At 34.1% G+C, this 11,430-nt stretch overlaps 1 protein-coding gene across 1 annotated transcript in view; it reads right to left on the bottom strand.

The window, feature by feature from the left end:
- Positions 1–2,168: 2,168 nt before the first annotated feature.
- Positions 2,169–11,430, bottom strand: part of LOC147369850 (uncharacterized) — a 245,595-nt gene continuing 236,333 nt past the window's right edge. The window contains exon 4 of the transcript XR_015168620.1: positions 2,169–2,186. The gene's annotated coding sequence lies outside the window, so the exon portion shown is untranslated. The remainder of the gene's footprint in view (positions 2,187–11,430) is intronic.

Raw genomic sequence — 11,430 nt, 5'->3', positions numbered from 1 at the left:
ATGGCATCACCAACTTGATGGACATGAGTTTGAGTGAACTCCGGGAGATGGTGATGGACAGAGAGGCCTGGTGTGCTGTGATTCATGGGGTCGCAAAGAGTCGGACACAACTGAGCTACTGAACTGAACTGAACTGAACTGAATACCTATTTGTGGAATTTTTCTTGATTCCACATACATGCACCAACATAAAATATTTGTTTTTCTCTTTCTGACTTGTCTTTCTGACTTCACTCTGTATGACAGACAGAGGCCCACCTGCATCTCCACAAATTATTCAATTTCATTCCTTTTCATAGCTGAGTAATATTCCATTGTGTATATGTACCATTTCTTCATTCCTTTCATCTGTTGATTGACATTTAAGTTGTTTCCATGTCCTGGCTATTGTAAATAATACTGTGATGAACACTGGTGTGCATGTGTCTTTTTAAATTATGGTTTTCTCAGTGGGATTGCTGAGTCGTATGGTATTTCTATTTTTAGTTTTTTAAGAAATCTCCATACAGTTCTCCATGGTGGCTATATCCATCTACATCCCCACTAATAGTGAAGAAAGACTCCCTTTCTCTACACTTTTCCCAGCATTTACTGTTTATAAATTTTTTGATGATGGCCCTTCTGACTGGTGTGAGGTGATACCTCAATGTAGTTTTGATCTGTATTTCTCTAATAATTAATAACATCGAGCATCTTCCCAGGGGCCTGTTGGCCCTATGTGTCTTCTTTGGAGAAATGTCTGTTTAAGTCTTCTGTCCATGTTTGCTTCTCTCTGATCTCATCTTTTACATGTGAGGAATGAGCTACGGCCATACTCTGAACAAGTAGAAATTTTTCTTAGAACTAATAATGAGTATAAGATCTTTTCTCACTTGTCTGTTCACAATGTTACTTTACTGACTTCTACCACCAATAGACTTTTTTTTTTTTTTTAACCAATATGTCTTATATTGATGCCCTGTTTCAGTGGTTGTGTTCAGAAACACAAATCCAGTCAAACTCCTACCTTTACCATAAGAACACCACTGCCAATGTTACAAATAAATAATCGGTTCTGCACTGCAGGGTCTGTCAGGATATGAATTTGTGTTTGTGTGGCTTTTTTTTTTTTAATAACAGAAGACAAGAATCTCCTTTAACATACCAAAACATCACCATTATTGCTGACCGTCATTACTTTTGGAAGACAGCTCCTGTTTCCTGATTCATACTTTCAGATATTCATTAATTGATTTTCCTTTCTTTTGGGTGAAAAAGAATATGTGTATTTAACTTACATTTTAAAAACAAAAATCCCTAAAGGTTTTTTAACATTTTAATTGGATTAATTATTTTATAATATTGTGGTTTACTCTAAAGACTTTTTAATATATATATAAAATATCCTTTACATTTTTTTTAATCCCAAATTGAAAATAAAATTATTCTAAAATCTCAGCGTCATAAGATGAAGGCAAGGGTCAATCTGTTATTTTCAAATGTGGCAATGAAGTTGCCCAGAAGGACAAAAAAGAATCTGAAAATAAAGACTCACTGAAAATTTGGTACTAAACCCTAAAAATGTATACCATAACACTTCAGTAGATTCACAGGTGGAAAAATGTGAAGTGTGTTTACACTATTTGCCATAAGCCAATTTTATCTGCATCAAGCCATATGGTTTGGGAAACTGAGAGTTTCATGAGAATCCAGAGTGAAATTTAACAGTACCATCGGAAAGGAGGAAACTGAGGAGTTTATAAGCCATTCTAAGACACAGCAGGATTTTTTTTCTCCCCCCCCCAACTAAAAATATACTATCATACCGATACTATAAAATGATTTCCACAATGTTTTTGTTATTTTCTGAAAGTTGTTCCATTGCTACATTGGTCTACGGAAAATTTTGTTGTAAGATTTAGACTGTATTATTGGTAAATTCTCTTCTTATGTAAGAAACTAAAAGGACTTAGTGAAATGTATAGTTAATTATTTAAAACTGTTAATTATAATTTTTAAGGTTTCAAAATTATTACTTAATTATACATATCAAATGGAGAAGGAAATGGCAACCCACCCCAGTGTTCTTGCCTGGAGAATCCCAGGGTCGGGGGAGCCTGGTGGGCTGCCGTCTATGGGGTCACACAGAGTTGGACACGACTGAAGCAACGTAGCAGCAGCAGCATACATATCAAAACAAACATAATCTGGGGAATCATTCAGAGAAGAGTAAGAAGAAATCTAGTAAAAAATTATATATCATCTAATTTAAAGGTTATCTTGTGAAATTCCCCTTTGATATCCACAGATCAGTTTAATATGAGAGCCAGAAAGTTTCTTTCACACTTTTTTTTAGTATTTCAACTTACTTATATACACTCTAAAGAATCAAATGCAATGTTACTTAGACCAGTAATTTAAGATTTGTAAGTTGGAATTAAATGCATTCCTTAGGCTTTTAAATTTATTTAGGGATTTTGAATTATAACTCAAGCTATATATTAATATAGTTTATATTAATATAAAGTATGTAGATTAATAAATAAATGAAATGAAATAAATATATTCATATAAAATATTAATTCAAAAAAGTAAAATATCTAAAATCTTATAAAATACTTCCAATAATCAAGAAAAAAGTAACTTGCTTGCATAGTCCTTCTGAAATATAAAGAAAACTTGATTCCTCATCATTTACTATGGAATTCCTTAAATTGATAGAAAAACCAAGAAGAAAAGTGAAATTTATACAAAATTGATTAGTTTGAAAAAAAATCACTCCTGTAATTAGGATAGGTCAGGAAAAAAGTTTCTTTATAAATAATTTATCAGAAACTACTCTATGAAAACCTAAGGAAATGTCAAGCCAGGTGCAATCTTTTAAAACTATTCCTGTATAAATCAATTAAGGTGCTTTATTTTGACACCTAGGGTCAGTGTTTACCAAACGTAGATAGACAAGTCCATCCCTGCAGCATGTATTTGCAAATAACTTTACTCATTAATGTTTAATTAAGACAGAGGAAAACTGTCCTTGATATTTTGCTGCAATTAGTGCTCTCTATACCCCACTGACTTCTCATGATGAATTACTTTTCAAATGAAAAGTGAAATGATTAAAACTGGAGACACTCCATCTACTATGCATTGCCCATACCACATTTTAAAGAGGAGAACCAAATAATACTTGCAGAGTGAAACAACTGAAATCATCTGTTGTTGATTTCAAATGTGAAGCTTCTTTCTGATTAAGACTAAAGTGGTAAAAAAAAAAAAAAAAAAAAAAGACTAAAGTGGTATAACATGTAAATACCAATTTATTTCTATAAGTCATAAAGTCAGTCAGTCTAGTCACATAATACTAGAGCTTTAGGAGGCTTAGTTCAACACCCTCAATTTAAAACCTTTCGTAAAAGAGTAGTGAATTGTGAAGGTCACATAATTTTCCAAATGATGTCGTCATCATTTCATGTACAATTTTAACATTCTACTCTTTTAAGGGACTCTATAATTCAATGCCTTATTTTACCAAACGATCAATATAAACTAACATCACACAACTGCAAAACAAAACAAAACAAAACAAAAAACCTTATAGTCAGGAAAGATCCTTTGACTTGTGTAATGTTACACAGCTAAAAAGTGGTAGATCTAAAAGTACAGTTACAGATGTTCTACCCAAAATCTTTTCCTTACTTTCTACTCAAATATCATTTGTGCTCATTTTACACTGGAAGAGCAACACAATATGAGAAATATTTATGAAATCTTTTATCATTATACTCAGACATCATAGAAGTTGAATTTTTTTTGACATATGAATGCTCCTAGTGCCTTTATTATAATAGCCCCAAACTGGAAGCAGCCTAAATGTCCAGCAGTAGCTGAAAGGCATAAACAAATGATGAAGCCCTAGTCATTCATAAAAATGAACAAACTACTTACATGCATAACAACCCTGATAATCAAAAATATTTTCAAGTGAGAGAAGCCAGACGCAAAAGAATACAGACAAACCAAAGAACCCATTTATATAATATACTATCACAGAAGAAACTAATCTGAGGTTACAGAAATCAAACCACTGCTTATGGTGGGTTTGGTTTGACTGGAAAGTGCATGAAGGAACTTTATTTGGTTGATGGTATGTTCTCTGTCATGATCAGGGTATTGATTAAGTCTGTGTGTAATTTGATCAAAATGCATCAAACTGTGAGAAAAATTTGAGCCTATCAATGAATATAAATTTTCTCACAATTAAAAAATGCTGTGATATTTATATTATCTTAAATTCATTTAAAGACTTATATACCACTGTTGTTTATAATAATTTTAATGAGGTATAAATGACTTACAATAATTTTTGCATATCTAAAGTATACAATTTAATGTTTGACATATCACCACAACCAAATATATAAAATTATGTATAATTATAATAAATGTATTCATCTCCCTCAAATGTTTCTTCTCATGTCCTTTATAATCCTTCCTTCTTGCTAGTTGAGATATTCTTGAAATAGCGTATTATTACATGTGTTTTATGTTTTGTCTTATATTAATGAATTAAGCTGGCAATAATAATAATAAATATTTCCTAGATTCTTTTAAAATGTTCCCTTTTTTATTACTCTCTCAATTCTAGAATCTCCCTTCAAATATATTAAATACTTAGAATTTACAAATAAGCTGAGAACTAGCCTGAGTTCACCAAAAAATGAATGTTTTCTATACACCAAATTATTTGCTAACATAGAAAAAAATTGTGAAATTTTACATGTAAATTCATCTTTCAAAATTCTCTGTAAATAACATTGGAAGGTAAGGCTGATCTTAGCATGTATCATCACATGGCTACAAACCCTCCGCGTTGAGTAACACTGAACCACTTCATGGGAAATAGATGGGGAAACAGGGGAAACAGTGTCAGACTTTATTTTTTGGGGCTCCCAAATCACTGCAGATGGTGATTGCAGCCATGAAATTAAAAGATGCTTACTCCTTGGAAGGAAAGTTATGACCAACCTAGATAGCATACTGAAAAGCAGAGACATCACTTTGCCAACAAAGGTCTGTCTAGTCAAGGCTATGGTTTTTTCAGTGGTCATGTGTGGATGTGAAAGTTGGACTGTGAAGAAAGCTGAGCACCGAAGAACTGATGCTTTTGAACTGTGGTGTTGGAGAAGACTCGTGAGAGTCCCTTAGACTGCAGGGAGATCCAACCAGTCCATTCTGAAGGAGATCAGCCCTGGGTGTTCTTCGGAAGGACTGAGGCTAAAGCTGAAACTCCAATATTTTGGCCACCTCATGCTGAGAGTTGACTCATTGGAAAAGACTCTGACACTGGGAGGGATTGGAGGCAGGAGAAGGGGACGACAAAGGATGAGATGGTTGGATGGCATCACCGACTCGATGGACGTGAGTCTGAGTGAACTCCGTGAGTTGGTGATGGACAGGGAGGCCTGGCGTGCTGCAATTCATGGGGTCGCAAAGAGTCGGACACAACTGAGCAACTGAACTGAACTGAACTGAACCACTTTTAATAGCTCATGTACTCTCCAGTTCTCTATGGAGTCTTCCAACCCCTGTTACTTCCCAGCATCAAGCCTGTAGCTGTTGCCAGCTTGTGCTACTGCTATTTTAACACCTGATAGGCTTTACTCCGGAGAAGGCAATGGCACCCACTCCAGTACTCTTGCCTGGAAAATCCATGGATGGAGGAGCCTGGTAGGCTGCAATCCATGGGGTCGCTAAGAGTTGGACACGACTGAGCAACTTCACTTTCACTTTTTACTTTCATGCATTGGAGAAGGAAATGACAACCCACTCCAGTATTCTTGCCTGGAGAATCCCAGGGACGGGGAAGCCTGGTGGGCTGCCATCTATGGGATTGCACAGAGTCAGACACAACTGAAGCAACTTAGCAGCAGCAGCAGCAGCAGCAGCAGTAGGCTTCACTCATTTATTTTACCTTCCTTCTCCCAGGAAGCTTTTGCATAATTGCTCTGATGGCAAAACTACATAAAAAAGATATTGCAATAAATTCACACACATTGATACACATCGATTTTTAAAATGATGTAACATGAGCTTATTTACAATTGGATTAAATAATTATTTTTGATCCAAACTATAGGTGATCATTAAAAATAATCTGCATTGTGCAAGTTTAATTTGAATATATGCGAGTTCTTTAAAATCAGAACTAATGTGAAGAGATGGATCACTTTTGCATATAATTGCTGAAAATGTTACATGATATTAGGCCACAGATAAAAGTTATGAATAAGTAACTATCAATAATCAGTGCTCAAGGGTATATTGATATGGATCAGACTGAGGCCACAGGACAGGAAACATCAGTGGTAGGAGTATGGTGTGGAGAGTGGACCTGGATTGTCTAAGCAGAACAGAGGCCATGTCAAAACAAAATGTAGTTAAGGTACAGAGAGTAGACCAACCTGGCTGGAAAGACTAACTTATGTTGAGGTCAGCAGAGCGGTCAGAAAAAAGAAGAAACCTAGTATCAGGAATTTATAACTTAAATATTTAGTCTTCTAAAATATGAGCCTCTGTGTTATGACAATCTAACATGAATGGGGATACAGTAAAGTCTCCTGATTGTTTTTTATCCTCATAAAACATGCTATTCTATTTGGAAAATAGCATCCTATACCCTCCTTCATACCACATCTCTCTCTATCATCACAGGGAGGAAAAAGTACTTAAGTTCTGACAAAAGCTATGCTTGCACTTCTACATGATCTCAATGTCCAAAACAGAATAAACCTATGGAAAGTTCAGAAACACGTACTGAAAAAATATGAAGAGACTCAGTATTGGCCTCACTATTGGGTGCTGGTTATAATAACAATTCAAAGACCTTGGGCTATCCAGCCGGCTTACTGATAGAGGACTCTTATCAGAGTTCCTGCTGTTAGTTCTGACAGATTCACCACACATGGCTGCGCATGGCTACACTTGTACCCACTCAAGTGTGTAAGAAGTGTCTAGTGCTGTGCCATTGAGAATTCGCCTCAGTAATATTTTAATTGCAGTTCTACTTCAAACCAAAGAAGTTAATCCTGATAGGAAAGTAGTCCATGTCATTATTACTGGTTCTTTCAATGCAAAGCATCGTGCAATTTGAAGGTATATATTTTTAACACTCTCTCATTACATGTGAAAATGAGGATACCCTTTGCATTGCCGAGATACACTTATAGACAAGATTTTTCCTTTTCATTTAAAGGAACTAGACCTACATATATTTTATTAAAGAAAGAATAACGTTCAATATAGGAAACACTGATATGCATTTTCCATACACCTGACAAGGCAAAACAAAATGTTTAAGGTAGAAGGTCAGCACCTTGAAAACCAGGAGCATTTCCAAAGATAATAACCAGAAATCTTGGCAGGGACTCTCAGCCAAATTCAATATACATAATTTTAGAACTGTGTCATGCAATCCCTCTTTTTAAAGTTAGATTATTGGAATAATAATATCTTAAACCATTAGCATCTTTCATTATTCAACTTATTACTGAGAAAAAAGAATAATGCACTTGAAATATGCACTTAAAGAGATCCAAATTTGAACCTGAGCACTTCCACTTAGCTGGATATGTCACACTTCTAAACTATGAGACTAATGATACTACCTTTCAAATATTTTGAGACTAATTAAAATAATGTATATGAATCATTTTGCACCATGACTAGTGCTCAAGTATATACAAACTATACTATATACTATTATATATAAATGCATATTATGTAAAACATATATAAAAATATAATTTGTAATTTTCCAATAAGTTTTAGATCTAAGTGGTTTATGTGCATGTTACTATGTGTAAATATAAATTATTTTCTAGCTAGTTCCTTTACTAGAAATACAATGGTAAAATTGTTGCTTACAATCTGGTAATATTCATGTGTATGTGTTTGTAGGTATGTGTTTGTGTGTGTGTGTGTGTGTGTGTGTGTATAGAGAGAGAGAATAAAATCACAAAATGAGTCATGTATACCACAATCTAAAGAATTATGACAGAGCTTTATGATTTTTCTCCAAGATAAAATATAATCTCTTTTCTTAAAATGTAAACTACGAAGCCAACAATTTATCTAGTTCTGATTGAGGTAGGGGAAAATCACTAGAAAGGAAAAATACTTTACTAGACATCTTTTTGGAAACTACCTGAAGAGTTTGTTAGAGCCCTGAATTATCATGGGTTCTATGGACAAAATATTTTATGAATATAATAAATATTTATGTAGAGCTTAATTTAAATTTTGTTTTAAACATTACATTGTTTAAAATCATAACAACATTGAAGGTTAAATAATACAGAGATCCAGAGAGCTATAGTCTTGCCCGAATTTATTTTTTTAATTTTTGTAAATTTCAATTTTATATTGGAGCATAGTTGATTAACAATGTTATCTTAATATCAGAAGTACAGCAAAGTGATTCCGTCTTACATAATCACATATCTGTGTATACATATTAATCCCAAACTCCCATCTATTCCTCCCCAAACCACCCTGGTAACCATAAATTCATTCTTCAAGTCAGTGGGTCTGTTTTTATGTTGTAAATAAGTGCATTTGTATCATTTTAAATATTCTGTATATAGACAATATCATGATATTTATCTTTTTCTAGCTGACTTACTTCTCTTACTATGATAGTCTCCAGGCCCATTCATGTTGCTGTAAATGGCATTGTTTCATTCTTTTTAATAGCTGAGTACTATTCTATTGTGCATATGTACCACATCATCTTTATCCATTCATCTTGTCAATGGACATTATTTTTTTTTTTAGATTCTTCGCATGTTTTGACTACTGTAAACAATGCTGCAATGAACAGTAGAGTACATCCTTTCAAACCATGTTTTTCTCTGGATACATGCCCAGGAGTGGAATTGCTGGATCATATGGTAGTTTCATTTTTAGTTTTTGTTTGTATGTTTGTTTGTTTTTAAGGAACCTCCATACTGTTCACCATAGTGGCTGTAGCAATTTATATTCCCACCAACAGTGTAGGAGTGTTCCCTTTCCTCTACATTCTTCTCTACATTTATTGTTTGTAGACTTTTTGATGATGGCCATTCTCACTGGTGTGAAGTAATATCTCATTGTAGCTTTGATTTTCATTGCTCTAATAATTAGTGATGTTGCATATTTTTTCATGTGCCTCTTGGCCATCTGTATGTCTCCTCTGGAGAAACGTCTATTTAGTTTTCTGCCTATTTTTTAATGGGCTGCAATACATTAAAATAAACTTATACCATGATCATGTGGGATTTATCCCAGGGATGCAAGGATTTTTCAATATCCAAAAATCAATCAAAATCACACACCACATCAATAAATTGAAAAACAAAAGTCATATATCATCTCAATAGACATAGAAAAACATTTTGATGGAATCCAACACTCATTTATGATTTAAAAAAAAAAAAAAAACAACTCTCCAGAAAGTGGGCACAGAGACAACATTCCTCAACATAATAAAGGCCGTGTATAACAAACCAACAGTTAACTTTATATTCAATGTTGAGAGCTTAAAACATTTCCTCTGAGCTCAGGAACAAGATAAAGATATTCACTCTTGCCACTTATATTCAGTTTTGGAAGTTCTAGCCATGGCAGTCAGAGAAGAAAAATAAAAGGAATCCAAACTGGAAAAGAAGAAGTAAGACTCTTTGTAGATTACATGACATTATGAATAGAAAATCCTAAAGATGCTACCAGAAAACTACTATAGCTCAATGATGAATTAAGTTGTAGGATGCAAAATTAATACACAGAAATCTGTTACATTTCTATGTACTAATGATGAAACATCACAAAGAGCATTTAAAGAAACAGTCCCGTTTACTATTGCATTTAAAAGAATAAAATACCTAGGAATAAACCTCCCTGCTGCTTCTGCTGCTGCTGCTAAGTCACTTCAGTTGTGTCCGACTCTGTGCGACCCCATAGACGGCAGCCCAGCAGGCTCCCCCGTGGTTGCCATTTCCTTCTCCAGAAACCTCCCTAAGGAGGCAAAAAGACCTGTACTATAAAAGCTATAAGACACTGATGAAAGAAATTGAAGATGACACAGATGGAAAGATAAACAATGTTCTTAGACTGAAAGAACCCAGTATCTTCAAAATGACTATACAACACAAGGCAATTTACATATTCAATGCAAATCCCTCACAAATTATTAAGAACATTTTCAACATAACTAGAACAAAAAATCTTAAAATTTGTTTCGAAATACAAAAGGCCCCGAATGGCCAAAGCAATATTGAGAAAGCAAAACAGCTGGAGGAATCCGACTACTCCCTTCAGACTATACAACAAAGCTACAGTCATCAAGACAGTGTGGTACTGGCACAAAAACAGAAATATAGATCAGTGGAACAAGATAGAAAGCCCAGATATAAACCCATGAATATATGTACACCTTGTATTTGACAAAGGAGGCAAGAATATAAAACAGCATCTTCAATAAGAGGTGCTTGGAAAACTGGACAGCTATGTGTAAAAGAATAAATTAGAACACTTGCTAACATCCACACACAAGCTCAAAATGAATTAATGACCTAAATGTAAGACAAGATACTCTAAAACAGTTAGAGGAAAACATAAGCAGAACATTCTTTGATATAAATCATAGTGTATTTTATGTTCTTATATATATATATTTTTCCTTACCATACCTATTGCCTTTTGGTTGTTCAGAACTCTTTTTTCAGCATTTATAGATTATTATCATGATGATGATTTTGTAGTAAGAACATTTAACATGCTATCAACCTTTTAAAAGAAATTTAAGTGCACAATACAGTATTACAGCAGATCTTCAGAGCTCATCTTGCGTGATGGAAACTTCATAGCCTTTGATTAGTAACTTCTCATATCCCCTCCCCACAGCCTCTGGCAACCACCATTCTACTCTCTGCTTCTATGAAGCGGACTGTGTTAGACACCTTCTCTAAGTGGAATCATACAGTATTTGTCCTTCTACGACTGGATTATTTTGCTTAGCATAATATCCTTTATGTTCATCCATGTTGTCACATGTTATAGTTTTTTTTGTTTCTTTTTTAAAGGTTGAATTGTATTATATATCAAAACTTCTTTATCTGTTCATCTCTTAATGGACAATGGGGGCTGTTTCTATACCTTGGTTATTGTGAATAATGCTATGATGAACATGGGATTGCAGGTATCTTTTCAATAATCTAATTTTAATTATTTTAAACAAATACGCCAACATGGGATTGCTGGATAAAATGGTACACCTGCTATGGAAAATAGTAGGGAGGCTTCTCAAGAAATTAAAAATAGAGGCTAAGTGCTTCTGCCACAGTTCTCAGTCAAGGTTAATTTTGCCCTGAGGAAAAAATGATTTTACTTTAGCTTCTTTTTAGTTGAATGTGCCAT

This window comes from Bos grunniens, chromosome 7 (genome assembly GCF_055505025.1).
Source record: "Bos grunniens cultivar Pamir isolate PY7600 chromosome 7, Bosgru_T2T1.0, whole genome shotgun sequence".
In the NCBI taxonomy this organism is placed as follows: domain Eukaryota; kingdom Metazoa; phylum Chordata; class Mammalia; order Artiodactyla; family Bovidae; genus Bos; species Bos grunniens.
The sequence above is the reverse complement of the archived record's forward strand: the minus strand, read 5'-3'. Positions and strand labels throughout refer to the sequence as shown.